Source organism: Crocodylus porosus, unplaced genomic scaffold, assembly GCF_001723895.1.
Source record: "Crocodylus porosus isolate Cpor-Errol unplaced genomic scaffold, CroPor_comp1, whole genome shotgun sequence".
NCBI lineage: Eukaryota > Metazoa > Chordata > Crocodylia > Crocodylidae > Crocodylus > Crocodylus porosus.
In genome coordinates, this window is record NW_017728924.1 from 8,571,070 (window position 1) to 8,582,603 (window position 11,534).

The window sequence follows — 11,534 nt, forward strand, 5'->3', positions numbered from 1 at the left end:
GGCTGAAATCTATCTTGCTTTCCAAACTTCGAGCTAAATGAACAAAATTTAAATGTTTTTAAAAAGTGAGATAATTAATTACACTGTCACATTAGTTCTGCAATCACTGTATAGAAAAACAAATTGTGCATTCAAGTAGATACAGCAAGTTTCTCAACCAGTAATTAGGTATCTGTTGTGGCTCTTGCAGGGTCATTATACCATTGATCACAACCATTTTTGTTGCTTGACGTGGAGGCTGGAACTGGGAAATAACCCACGAGTAAGGACTGGTGATGCATGTACGGGGTATAGCCTGCACTCCACTTGCATTTAAAATGAAGGGCCAGATCCTTGCCTTTAAGCCAGCCCACCTGGACCACTTTTACAATAGTGGGGACCATAAAAATGCCTAAGGCGGCAGCCGAGGATCTTCCCACTTTGAAGACAGATCATCAGCTCACCTGATTCCTTAGTAACATTTTCCTCCTTTTTCTGCAATCTTAACATTGAGGTTTGCAGGCAGTCTGACACTTGGTTGTACAACCTGCCCACCTACATCCACCAACCCTGAGCTGGGATAGCTTGTAGCTTCCTCTTCTCCCTTAAGCAGGTACTGCACCAAGAGATGACTTTGGTGGGAACAGGGTCTTGTGCCACCAGTGCACACCTGACTTTTCCCCATGCACAAATTAATAATTAAAACTGGTCTCCTGTCTCCAGCCTGGACAACCCTGCCAATGCTCTGTGATAATGCAGTGACTGATTAACCCCATGCAAGGGGATCAAGCTAGCATTTTTGCTGCAGTGGGTTTGTCTGCAGCGGGAGAGGCAAATTTTATGCAGGGCACTCACTGCTATCAGTCCCCGTTTGCTACAGGAAAGTCACACATACTGTAATGAGAGCTTTGCTTTCACATGCTTTTGTCTGAAGGAAACTGGTGTACCATACTTTTATGTTAATTGTTGAAGAGTCACCTTTCTCTAATGAAGTTCCCTTAAATGAGGATAGGAAGCAATTTATTCTCCATGAAACTGAGCAAAGGTCTTTAAATATGGTTCCCTTCCCAAAATGGTTTCAGCATCATGGCTGCAATGAGCAGAAAGTTCATGTTAAGACTCATAGCTAAAGGCTGTGACCTCTAATGTGATTGAAAGCAGCCACTGGGGAAGTTTCATCGGCATTTTCTCAGTTTTGAACCATGTTAACAGACCCTCCTAAATGAGGGCAGGAGGGACTTTAAGGAAGCTTGGTTTCAAAGACCTCTCTTTGCCAATGGTGAAAAAGAGCAGTTATTTTGGATCTCACAGCAACTCAAGATCGGATTGTCCCTTTGCACAAGTGCCCGTGGGCCATGATTTTACAGTAGCCAGAGGAAGGGGGATGTGAACCAGGTCTTATCACTTCTAGAACATAAAGGCACGTCAAGAACGTTCATGTTTGAATTCATAGCAAATGTATTCAGTCTCTGGCACCAGTATCCAGTAGTCTCATCTAGAGGGTGTTTGCATGGAAGTACTTTAAAGACACGTGACTAATATTTTTGCAGAACTCTCTAAAAGTAGCATAACCTGCCCTGCCACCTGCATTTCTTTTTTTTTTTGGTCCTTTGTTTCTCTCAACCAGCTGCAGTTTATTAGAAGACTTTTTGTCCAATAAACCTTTTTACCTAGTAATAGCTTACTGAAAGCCGGGGATACTGTGTGTGGAACGGGAAGACTTAAATAAGGCCCTGATTAGAACAAAATTGATATGAAGTAAATTTTTAAAGCCGGTATTTTATGGTAGAGGGTGTTTTTGGCAATCATCCCCACCAAGCTACCTTTTCAGTCAAGCGTCTGGGAGAATATTCCTGCCCCTTCCCTCCTGCTATTTGGTATCATTCCAGTGGTGCAAAAGCAGCTGAAAACCCTGATGATATAATGACTTACAGATTCCTCAGGCTGAGATTAGCACTGCTACTAAACTGATTAGGCTTATACCATCTGGAATAGTTGCCAGGACTGCTGGAAGGCTTGCTGTAACCAGGCGCCTTCCCAACATTGGCTCAGGTCTGAATTACTCCCTATGCAAAGAGGAAAGGAGGGATGTCATAACGTAGTTTGGGTTCTGCCATGATGAGGAAGTCCAAAATTAGCCAGGATCAAGGATCAGGTCCTCAGTGTTCAAAATCAGGTGCAGCCGATTGGCCGTTCCTTAGGCAGAGGTTTCCATTTTCAGTTTGCGTCGGGGAAAAATGAATGACGTGGTACAGGGAATGGCATTTCTCTTCCACTGCACAACTTGTCTTTTTGGTCTTGGTCTCACAGATCCAACCAAAGCTGAGTTCAAAGTATGTAAAGCCTCAATCTCTTGTTGAACTTTCTTATAAAGCGCCGTCACATGTGTTGCAAGACCTTATTGAAAACGAAGACCCCGAGGCTTGCAAGAAACGATGCAAAAGCCAATGAGAGAACACCCTGTACTTCGTCTTCTCTGTGGGAGCCATGCCACATCTCACGCTAAGACTGGGACTGCCTATTTGCTATGCATAAAATGTTTTTGTACACTTTTTAACATGATGGTATCCTTAGCTCCTATTGGGTGCTGCTATAATGCAAATAATAATAGAGTGTGCTGATTGAACTGCAAGAGCATCAAAACGCTGCTAAGTACTTGCCAAGTACAGAAAAAGGTACAGTCCCTGCCCCACACCAACTCCAAACAGAGAAATACAGATGGGAGAGCACTACAAAGACTGGATTTGCTGGAGTCGGGAAGGACTGATATCACTTCAAGGCAAGCCATGGTGGGAAATAACCAACTCATTTTGCTATCCAGCATGTCTCTAATATAGATTTTTGAATTACAAACCATGAACGATCTGACAAAGGCACTTTAGACAGTGTGGCTTGTAATGCAGTTTTGTTTTTAAAGCATTGCTCAGGCAAATTAATATTGATTTGCAACAAAAATGAAGTCTTGTCTCATTACCAAACTTTGTGGTATCTTATGCATTAAGGAACAGGCACTGAATACCTGATGCTAAAATGCATTTGTATTGCAGTAGTATCTGGAAGCCACCAATGAGAAAGGGTCTATACTCTACCAATGCATAGTAGACGGTCCTCAAGTATTTCTTCAGGCAAAATATAAAATTCCCTTTTGAGGAGCTTATCCTGTCCCTTGGTCTGTGAAAAGAAATGGAACTTTACTTGCCGCAGTCGTGAAAGCCTCTGACTCTTCTAACCATCAAGGAAGCTTGGGCATTTGTTCAGCAGCAACCAAAAACAGGACTGGTTTTCCTTGGAGGTCTGACATCCAACCATTAGGTCAAATCCCGTTTAATTCAGGACTGAATTGCTATTCCCACCCCCAGAAGCTCTGGATTCAGCAACTGTGCATGCTACGGTAAGAGTATATGGGAAAATGTATATTTTTAACACCTTTCAGGATATGCATCTCAGCACTATCCAGTCAAAGCCCCATAATTACATGCTGCAGTTCTTTCGAACCAACTATAATGTGCCAGAGTGTGTTTAAGTCTTTTTAAGCTAGTCTAACAGAGGGACAAAGGGGTCTGATCTCTTATCATGAGGCAAGGGAGTTTCGAAACCGCCGGCCACAGTTACCTTCTAGGATTAATTATTCTGGCTCTCTTCTCATTGCCCTCCATTGCACTGACAAAGCTTTCTAGTTCCAGCAATGTACCGAATCCCTCTGTTGCATCACTAGGTTAATTTGGTGTGTTATACTCGCATGACAAACATTTTATTAACATTAACAAAATGCCGCACATAGTATTGATTTCAAAATTACTTGTAACTCCAGCAATCCAGCTCTGAACGCATCTTCCTCTCTCCATGCATAGCTAACTACTCTCTAGCAGTGAACGTTGCTCTTCTTTGTCATCCCTGTATATTGCTTCCACTCATGTGGCCTTGGCTGTAATCTGTACAGTGACTGTGACTGGAAACCTATGTGGGTTTCTGAGCCACAGTCAGCCAAAATGGCTACATTGGGCAGTGGATTGAGCCTCACATAAGTAAGGATGAAGACCGGGCTTCATTTCCTGCAGGAAATCCTGGGCATCTTTTACTTTCAAGAGCATAAGGAAAACCGAGTGGAGGTGTAAGTGGAGAGTGGGAGTACTAGACAAGGCATGGGCTACATGCCATTCTCCTCTATAGTAAAGCAAATAGCTGTATATTCTCATCTATTCTTAATTAGTGACAGTAGGCAGTAACTTGGTCATAAAGAGGGATCGGATTCTTATTTGCACAACTTCACAGCTGTTCTGGATCAAGCCCTGGGTGATTACAGACCAAGGGCTTTGCCCCATGGCAGGAAGCTAAAGACGTATTTCACCTCTCGGGATATGAAGGCAAGGTCTTTAATTCAGCATTTTAAAGCTTAAGGGTGCCTGGACATGTCACAGGGTTTAATCCTCAATAAATGAAATAGGTTTATAAAATTTAAACTTGTTTATTTTGGAGCGTCACATCCCATGTTTGGGGAAAAGTATGTTCACGCACGTCTGAAAGCCTTCCCTAGCCCCCCTCTTTATCTAATTTCAAATATGCTCACTTTTCCTGTCTAGCCTTGCTAAAAAACACTCCATTTCCAGGTTCTCAGGCCAAACTGTTATTCTGCCACTGCTTTCAAACGAGTGTTTTCACCTGCTACATCTCTATATCTTACCCACAGAGCTGTTAAAAGCCCATAGGTATAAAAAAAAAAAGTCCCATAATGTCCATGCCTATTACTCAAAAGTCAACATGTGTGGCCACAGACAGGTGCTTAATGATTCAGAGTATTTTGCCATAATGAAGAATGAGCCACTTTAACCTGCTACATTTGGAAGGAGCTCCAACTTGACACAATAGTTCATGTGGTCATTAAGTCATTGTTAAACTGAATCATTTAGCCTAACTCATTCAAACCCTGCAAACACACCTTACATTTAACACCGCTGCAGCAAATCTTGCTTCAGATAGCTGCAATAAAGCTATTGATTTCAGTTCCCTATCATGCTTGCCATTGAGATGCGCCTCGGTGAACACAGAATTCTTTGTCAGCGATTCCCAAACTGTGGTGCAGAAATGGTTGTGGTCCACAGGGCACTGATTAGTTGTGGTGTTGATACTTGTTTCCAGCTGCTAAATAGCTTTAAAACAAGCTAATGTGCTGGATACTTTCCTAGGATTACTCATCCACCTACACAGTTGCTGTGATTGCTAGAGGAATGTTGTTCAGCTTCCCGAATGACTGAAATAGGAGATGATCTGTGAGACTGTTGCAAGCAGAAAAGATTTAAGAACCCCCCATATAAACTATATTAATATATAGTATATAGTACACTATAAAAAATTATATTCATATATAGTAAAAATGGTCATTTTTCTTGAATTTAGCATTTCAGAAGTACTTCTGATCCACTTCTGGGTTCACCGCCAAGCATGCGGGGGGCCCCCCCATGCTCCTGTGGGACGCTCCATGCACCCCAGCATCGCAGCAATCATGAGCTGCACCTGGTACCTCGAGGTGTGTAGAAAAAACATTTAAAACTGTATCTGTAACCAAATCGCTGATTCTCCAAATTGGCACTAACTCTTCAGATTCGTATTTGGCCGAATCGAATTGGCGATTGCGATCTGAATCAATGAATTAAGTCGCTGAATTAAATCAATTAATGACCATGATTTGGGCCGAACCCAAATCAAACAGGGCCCATTTCACACACCTCTAGTATTCATCTGTGAATAGAATATGGAAACTCAAACACAGGTGTGGGTAGGTCCAGAGTTCAACTAATAGGCTTCCCAGAATGCTCTGGAAATCGATAAATAGCAGCTTCCTAACACAGGTTTTTTAGGCATGTTCTTGTGCACACGTAACAAGGGCGAGTGTCCTGAGGTTAACGTGCTGCACTGCATCCGATGGTGAGACTGTGCAGATTTATTTCATAGGTGTTTCATCCAGGCCATGATGCAGAGTTTTATATGCCTTGTCAGTGTGTCCACCTGTTTGGTTTTGGGTTTTTTCCCTCTACCAGCACCATCTGGGTACTAATATTTTCTGCTACATCAGCCTTGCACTCCACGATGTGCACAAATGAATGTGTGCTGCCCTAATGCTTGCCTAGCACATCCGGCAGAGGCTGTTGGGGCTGGCAGAGGCATTAGACATGTAGTGTCATGGAGAACAATGCAGCGTCTCCTGATTTACACCTACACAAATGAGAATCTATTATTTCCTTTTCTGCATTCTCCTACAGGCCTACTAAATTGTGTCTGCCCATTATGAATAAATTATAATTCCTCATCTTGGGTTCTGAAAAATGAAGTTCATGAGGTTAAGAGAACTGTTTTTTTCCTTCACCTCTTTGCCACGGTATATAAAAAAAACCACAAAAAGCAAGAGTTATTGATTTATGATGTCATATTATTGTTGTTCTGATTTAATTCCCTCCAAACAAGCCTGCATCTACAATTTCCTCTCTTTCCTTTTGCACTTTTCATTGCAGAAAGATGTGGAAATTTGCACCTGTAAAATTGTTAGCAGTGTCATTAGTCTGCCTGGGAGAGCCAATTATGAAGTGGATTCGATTTTCAAAGTTAGTGAGATGTAGGTGTTTAAAGGATTTTATTGAAAGTAAATGTTAATATAAGTGAGAAATGAAATGTTTCAACATGCCTGGGTAAAAACACAGCCAAATTTACATATTCTGGCTCAGTAAGAAGTTGGAAGGAAAAAAGCAATCCGCTATTTTGACAACGTAGCTGATTTACCTTAAAATAATTTGAAGAGCTATTTTTTTAATCCATTCTAGCAGCTATTTAGGCCGATCTGTTTGCATTGTCAGTCATTTGCTGCCCTTCTTGCACGAGGGACATGTGTACATGTCTCATGCCACATTTTGGATGCATTTCATCTTTCCAAATGTCCAGCTAGCCATAGTGATTAGAGATGTCTACTGAGAGCACACAAAATCTTTCCAGTCACTGGAGAAACAGTGCTTGGTAGAAAGAAGAGTTAGCCAGACTCCAGGTGTTATGGGATAGGTGTGCCACATGAGGCCATGACCCTTACAACCAGAGTAGCCCCAATAGACCATGCTGTCGTTTGGCTTCAGGATGCTAAACAGGACCGTGTCCTACAGAAAAGCCGCATGAGCTGAGTTCTTTAAGAAATACGTTGCCTGCCTGCTCCCAACAATCCCTGCACTTTCTTCAACCCCAACGTGCATGTGTATCCACATACATCCGTATCGTTCGCAGAATATCACTTGAGTATTCCCGCGCATCGAACTTTTCTGGAGAAGAGGCACATTGATCTCCAGTCTGCAGACCTATGCAAAAGGCTTCCCTATCCAATGCAAAACCAGGTTATTGCTTTGCATGGAGAATTTCTGGGCGTTGACTTGGGACGTGTATTTTAGGACTTTGCAAAAACTACGGGTTTTTTGGTTTTTTTGCATAAAGTATATTGCAAAAACTATATTTTAGGACTTTGTCTTTCTGTGACCTCTGTCTGCCCCCTTCACCACTACTGGGGGTTGAATCTGCATGTGGCCTGGACTAAAGGAAAGGATCAAATGTTGACACTGAGTCTTCCACATCATTAAGTCCTCTTCTTTAGCTCCACCCTGGTGTTTCTTTAAAATTGAAGTGGTGATGGCTTTCAGTAGTTGCCTAGAGGGTTTCCTGGTCTCCTGCTAAGCACTGAATGATTCACTTAGAGTCAGGAGCATGTATTTTAAAATTAATTAAGTCTCCAGAGTTTACAAAAAGTAACAAATACAAGTTCTCATTTAAACTTTAAGAAAATGTAGTGCTGGGCATTAATAAAGCATTAGTTGGATATTACAAGGTCTTGATTTAATTTTCTCTCTGAGAAGCTCTGTATACCCGGGCACACAGATCTAATCACTTCCCTGGCTTGGGAGTGTCATCCCAGTTAGCTGTGTCATTGAGCTAGCAGAGCACATTTCAAGACCCTCACAATTCACTGAATCTCATCCTTCTGGGGATATTAAAACCAGCTTTCCAAGCGTTCACGAAATGGCATGTAAATTAGGCACCCAGATACCATGATGATGGCTACACTAGAAATTCTTCAAAAGGAATGGCCAGATGCATTTTCATTTAGTACAGTACTTTTTAAAATAGACATTTATTAACTATCACTAAATGACTACAATAATTGGCTTTATTGTTCCATTAGCAGTAAAAGATGTGTGCCGTTATGGAAAGATAAAGGTAGTGCTCTTTCTAAGCACAGTTAAATTCTTATAAAATCTCTTACCGTTTCTTTATAGCAGAGACCCTGTATAATAACTTGGCTGAAGAAGATGGGAGGAATGGGAATGGGAGGAGTCAGCTAATCAACGAATATTTTCAGTTCCTAAACCTAAAGGATAAAAATATTTCTAAAGAAATATTTTAGGGGTTTTTTAGGGCAAACTTTGGAATACACATAACAACGCACCAAAATTATCATTGGAAAAGCGGTTTCATTTTTTGCTTCCTTTTAAATGTCAGCATTTTTAATTTTTCTCTTCACCTCCATTGTCAAGCATAGTGAAAATTTATTCGTGCAGATATACTTGTTCAACATGTGCTCCATTTACGCACGGCGGGTGTATGTTTCTTACCAGTACAGGATTTCTCTTTCCACAGTTCCAATAGTATTGTGTCTTCTTGTGACCATCTCCCAGGGGAGAAAGAAAACTTGTGGGCCATAGGAGAAATACCAGGACTAAGGATGAATGAAATACCAAAGGTCTGGAATTTAGCTTCGGTTAAGCACCCAACAGTGGGATATTTATCCAAAGCTCACATGAATTAGCTCAAGTTTGGAAACTTTTAGAAAGACTTTCCCTGTATAAGTATTTCTAGTATCATTGGGCCAGGGAGATCCTGGGGTCAAAAAGCCCCACACCAAAAAAAAAACAGGGCGGCGCACATGGCAGCAGTACATGCCACCCAAAACCGGAGCCTGGCCGGCTGGAGCCACACTCCGACTGCCGGGCAGGCTCCCAGCTGCAGGACCGCTGTGCTGCAGCTCCCCAAGGCCCTCAGGACCCCAGGTAAGGTTGCACAGTTTCTGGCCCCAGCATCCCCTACCCCACCTGGGGTAACCTGCTGCACTCCAGAGTGTGCGTGGCACGAGCATTTCCTGGGGACAGTGTGTGCCACTGCAACTTGTTCTCAGGGAAATACATGTCCGTGCTTATCTTAATACATGACCATGGATTTTGTGTTCTTCTAGCATTATAATTTCACTTTGGCCTGAGCAAAGGCACTCATTAACTTTGGCTTTCTATTTTAAAAATGTGAGTCTTTGCATCCATATCACTATACCTCCATAAATGGCTCGATTGCCGAGGCATTCAGCACACCCTGAAAATCACGCTAGTCACCTAGATGTATTAAATGAGACATTGGAAACTAAATTTAGTCACCGGGTTAGTTTTAAGGTTTTCTGCATATGTGTATTAAAACATAAGCTTAAAAGACTAGTAAGAGCTGTATTGAAAAAATGGCTTTGAAAAGTCTCCTAGACGTATATATCTACCCATTAGGAAAGTGCACTCTGGACAAAAGGAACTAGTGACCACATTTACCTGGAGCACAAGGGATTAGCACTAGGGAACAGTGTGAAAAGGGGCCATTTACAGCTCTGGCCTTTTCTTTGAACTTGAGCATGACCCAAATGAAACCGCGCCTGACTACTTGATTTCCAGTTGAAAAGGATTCATGTGAGACTTAGCCTTCATTCGGGCAAGGCAGCACACAACCCTCAGTGTGTTAAGCGGTCTAAAAAACATTGAGTTTAAATATTGTACGCACACACTCTCAGGGGCAAATATTGGCTGGTAGTAGGCACAAGAGCCTACACGGCCAGCAGTGGGACTTTGGAGCTGAACTTGTTTGCCCTTAATCTAGTCCGTCCAAATGCCTCTAAAAAGGTTACTCCAGGGTGCTTTCTGCAGTGGCAGCTATGAAATGTGGCCTGAGTTTTCCCTGGAGATTTAACTTGGCTTTCACTCAGATGTCATTCTCAACTCTATTCCTGTCTACACAGACAACACTTTCATATTAGTTTAGTGGCACTTTAATCCCAGGATAGCTAGGCTGGGCTGGGGTTTGGGAGCTACGGCTAGTAGTCTGTTCACCTTGTTGTGTGGACACAGGCTACATGTAGCTTGAGTGCTGGTCATCTTTCAAGGACTTTCCCTGATCCCCCCGTACTTCCAAAAACACGGGGAAAGTAAGTTAGCAAAAAGACAGTGTAAGGAAGCCTGAATTGCACACCAATTGCAATTGCATTGCATAGGGCGTGCATAAAATACGGATGGAGGCATCTGCGCTAAAGACTCCAACTGCGGTGTGGATGAATGAACTCAGCAGTGATGGCATACTCCTTGGGACAGGATCCTGTTTCTGTGCATGTGCTCCGATTTCCAGTACCCATCATTTCTCCCAATCCTGTCTTCCTGGATGGCAGAGGATTCCTAGCCTTAGCAGGGAAAAGATGGACACAGGCTATGAGTCTACATTGGCTTTACTGAGTTTAGGGGTAATCTTAAACCAGAGTCTTTTCACTGGTCATAAAGGTCTCTTTGAAACAAGAACACTGAGATAACAGTTACTGAAAGTTTAAGTTGCACATACTTAAATGAAATATGTGGTAAAAAAAAATCAGGTCTTTTTGTGGCTGTTTTGCATTTCACTTCTTTTTTTTTAATGTTAAGGCTACAAATCCTGTGTGGGAATATGCGATAAGGTTCTGCTGAATGTCATTAGCAATGGAATAACAATACTGAAATTATTTATGTCAAGAAATAGAAAATTAAGTGAGCTAGACCTTGAGCTCCAAAAGAAGAGGTGGTTTTAATGTAAATTAAAACAGATTCTTACTGGCCACTAATCAAGTGTTTACCTGTTTCCATTAAAACTACATTGAATTTAATCAGTTTTCTTTCTAATGCATGCATTTCTCCCTAAATAAGAAGCATACTTGTCATGAATATTTAAATTGGATTTTAAAGCCATGAAAGTTTAATTTAAATAAAAAGTGAGGTGATTTCTTACAGGTTAGCAGCTAGTATCTTTAACTTTCATTTAGGAGATGTAAACAAACTTTCAAAGTCGATGGTCTTGAGGAAGTTATGCTTAGCATTTTGGATTAACTCTCTCTAATTATAAAATACTTAGCTTGTAATTAGGACATAAAGACATTAAAACATAAGTATTGGTTTCTAATCTTAATAAAATGACAAGAGTTAACAAATGAAAAATTGTGAGTACAGATTTTTTCAAGTAAAGCTGTATAATGTATATTTAAAAATTGCACGTTCTTTACAGATAATGACAAGGTTAGCTTCTATCACTTGTGTGCATTGTATTCCAGTTCTGTTTGCTGTTTAATTTGTTGGCTCAGAAATAAGGAAAAGTATGGATCTGCCTCTAAAAATTTCCATTCTTAGCATAAATATCTTTTTTTTCCAGATTTTATACCTTCTTTAAATGCCTGATTTTATCATTATAAATAAGAGTTTCTCAGCAAA

At 41.3% G+C, this 11,534-nt stretch overlaps 1 long non-coding RNA gene across 1 annotated transcript in view; it reads left to right on the forward strand.

Annotated features, from left to right (window-relative positions):
• LOC109313753 overlaps window positions 1-4,467 on the forward strand; it is a 9,271-nt gene extending 4,804 nt beyond the window's left edge. The window contains exons 2-3 of the long non-coding RNA XR_002102138.1: window positions 788-790; window positions 4,378-4,467. This is a non-coding gene — a long non-coding RNA (uncharacterized LOC109313753). The remainder of the gene's footprint in view (window positions 1-787; window positions 791-4,377) is intronic.
• The last annotated feature ends 7,067 nt before the right edge of the window (window positions 4,468-11,534 follow it).